A 3,870-nucleotide genomic window follows, 5' to 3' on the forward strand; every position below is an offset into this window, starting at 1 on the left:
CCAATAATAATTTTCCATGTGGCCCCTCTAGAGGAGAGAGAAAAGGCTCGTCAGCCCTTGGCTTTTTGCTAATTTCCTTTGTAAATCAATTTCTGCCTTTCCTCGTGATTTACACTATCACCATATTCTTTCCACAATTTCTTAAGAGTTGTGAGTTAAACATAGCCGATCACTGATTTGTGATATATTTGGGGGGTTTTGATTGTCGATATGCCACATGGCTATGAGGTGCGATCACTAATTTCACTCTGCCGATATGCTTGTTCGCTAATTGCTAATCGGTGAAATGCTTGTGCTATTGCACTCTACTTTGAAAGCCATGATCGTCGATTTGCGATATCATATCTCTGCTATCTAAAGTGTATAATTACATGCTTTTTGATCCTCCGATATATGATTTGCAATATGGTCCCGGATCTCCGATATGCTCTTCTCCTTGATTTCAAAGGCAACAAAACCATCAAACTTCAACAGGCCATATCTTCTGATCTGGAAGTGTGTGTTTGGACCTTCACATATTGTTGGAAAGCTTATTCCAAGCGATATCCAATGGAGTGGGTACAATTTAGCTTTGAGAGATTTTGTGGCTTGGGAGATGAATTCAAAATTCACTTCTCTTTTTCACTTCGGGCAACTAAAAACACATTTTGGAGTGAGTGACAACATTGGATCCAACTGCGGGCAGTGCCTTGTTGGCAAGGTGCTGAGAAATTATAGACCAGTAGCCTTCACCATTGGGCATTGAGTTAAAAATATAATGAACTTATACAACCATAAAATCTCCATGAAATTTTATTTGCAGAGAGTCATTTCCTCATTAAACTAAAATGCAGAAAAATAAATTCTACCAACTAGAAAGTAAATGCTCAGCTAGTGAGATTATTTATGTACAACTCCTACTTACATACAGGGCTCAATTCACCTAAATGAGTTCAACCCTCTAATGAAGCCAAGCTAAAATTTGGGTACTGGACCTAATGCCTCCCTGTTGTTGAAATTTAAAAATTAAAATAAGCATGCACCATGAAAAATCCTAACACAAAAAAACTCATACATGCTCTAGAAACAACCTTTGCTACTGACTAAAGAATGTGCTCATACAATCAGCTACAAGGTCATAGAACTAAGAAGAATAATTTGCAGCTGCCTTATTTCCATGAAAATTTTATTGACCAATATCTTCTTGGTCAGGGCAGCCACAAATATTGTTCAGCTTCTCAACTTTATATTTTTCAAGAAAACGTGTTGCTAATCTTTTGCTACCCATTTGTCAATGGGAAAACCCTATTGGGAATCTTAAATATATTCTTCATTGTATGAATTTTAAGAATCATAGATTGGAGAATCTACTGAGAAATCTTGGCGGGAATCTTTCTACAACAGGCAGTCGTAGACTCTGCTTGGCCCTTCAACTTTGAGCTCTTCTTGAAAAATTTGTTGCTGGAAGCCTTCTCCCCACTTGATGGTAAACAACTCCCTTTGAACCTCTACGACCATCTCATCCTCCTTTGAATAACATGAATCATAAATCGGAGGAGGTTCTTGATCTTATTCTCCAGGTGAAGGATGTGAATCATAAACTGGATCTTCCTCTTTTTGTGCATATTCCCATGACTAGGATTGTTGTAGTTCTACATCGCTCAACTTCCCATCGGAGTCATACTCATCATAAGGAGGAGAATCATCAAATTTGGCTAAATAAGATCTCTAAGGGTTTATTTTTAGTTCGATGATGTTTCCTACTTTTCTTTCCTGATCACTGGGCAATCCTTCTTGATGTGAGTAGATATCTTCTTGGAATGGAGTCGTGCAAACATCTTCAACATGATCATTAACCTTAGGAATACTTTCAACATTAAAATGTGCATAGCAATCTTCAAAAGGGCATTCAGTGGATATAATCTTTTGCAATAATGATTGAATACTACGTGAAATCTCTTTAAGGAAGATATGCTACCATGAGGTATTTTCGTATACCAAACTCTAGCATCCTTATCTAAAGAATGCATGAACAACTTCATCTATACATCTTTGAGAAAAATACCCTCTTGTTCCATCCATTTATGAAAATCTTTGAGGTGCTGGTCATGAATTCTCTATATGTTCCCATTGAATCTAGGAAAATAGGTATTCCCTTCATGAAATGAAGGGACATGATTGGGATAACCAGCAATAGAAGAAAAATCCAGTGGGGAAAATTTGTTGGTCAATAATGCAGGAATGGCCATTTTGAAAACCCCTTTAGGTGAGCGATCTCAAGTTAGATGTAGGGGCAATTTTCTGTTGTTTAGAATCAGAGTGAGTATGAGGTTTCTTGAAAGCCATGATGATCAAATAGAGATATGGATAGTGGAGTCACCATGATGTTTACCATAATATTGAAACACTGGAGTTGCCAAAGTGAGAGATCTTCAACCCACACTTCCCTTTCTCACCTAACAAATGGAATGTAAATATTTTTCGTACCGAGGCAAAAAATATTCTAATCCATTCCCCTACAATGGTGCCAGAAAGATATTGTGTCTTTTTCTGGCACCTGTAGCACACGTGCTTCAAGAGATATAGAAAGATTCCTAGAGACCACCTCTAGGTTGATTGTAGACCATTTCCTGGCACATCTTAGGTAGAGGAGTGCATGGAAGAATATCAATGAGGGGTTTCAAGAACACTCCAATTGCCACATAGTAAAAAAGATAATAAAGAGGGCTTGGTTCAATAGGCCTTCATTAAGGTAAACTCAAGCCAATACATGGATCTAAATGTTCAGGGGGTAAATTGGGCCAACCTCAAAGGGAAATTTTTGGTTTTGGTGGCTGAGAAACAAAATAGGCAGCTTAATATTGACGTTGTAGTAAAGTGAAGAGGAGGTGATTCAGTTCATAGGGAAGATTTCAATACAAAATCCTAAGCAACGATTGTTTTGGCAAAAATATGGAAGAGGGAGGAGGTGAAAGAGCAGAAAGAGTGGAGTGCAACTTAAGGTTTCAAGCCATATACCTCATGGGTGCCTTTATCACCAAACATCATGAGTAAATATGTGCTCATACTGGTACTGTAGGTTAACTGAATAACACAAGTAGATCTGTCTTGTACACATGTACTATAGGTTATAGACTAACATAAGTAAATCTATCTTATACACATGTTTTTTTCGCTATTTGGTAGCCTAGATAAATCCATGAATCAAAGAGAAACTAACAGCTTCATCACATTATTTCATAGAAAGAAAAACATATACGGAATGAGATTTATAGAGGGGAAAACATACTACACATTCCCATGATCGGAATAACCAAAGAGTTTCATTAATCTTCAAAATGAGTCCCATTCACCAGTCCATTTACATTCAATAATCTATAGCTCAAGTCCCTCATGAACAAGCTTCATAGAACCAAAGTGGAACCATAGGATTTGGAGAACTGCGGGTGTAGAATTCCAGAACCCTGTATTAAGCATTTCCTCCCCCCTATTTATACATAGTAGGGGGGCTTTGAATCAAAATTTACAAAATATCTCAGCCAATGGTCAGTTGCCTGATTGAGTAGTTGTCTCAGCTTGTGATAGCTCTGTTGCCCAAAATGATTCTGAAGGATTTGATTCCTTTCTTGAAAATAGATAGAAATTACAAAATAAACATAAATAAGAAGAAATGAAAGATGATTGAGCAAAATATCCTTCTATTGTTCCTGTGAATTCCCTTGATCAGGCTATGCCTCTACCATAATGTGTCCCTCTAGTTGCTCAATCAGTTTCTATTGCTTTCACCTTAACTGCCTAACTTCTCTACTCTCTAGAGTTGGTAGCAATCAACTATGTTTGCTTGTCACAGAGTAGAAGTGGAGATCGACCTAGCAATCCTTTTTGTGTATC

This window comes from Pinus tabuliformis, chromosome 1_2 (genome assembly GCF_031772625.1).
Source record: "Pinus tabuliformis cultivar Carrire ecotype Pingquan chromosome 1_2, CPIR1, whole genome shotgun sequence".
NCBI classification, from domain to species: Eukaryota; Viridiplantae; Streptophyta; class Pinopsida; order Pinales; family Pinaceae; genus Pinus; species Pinus tabuliformis.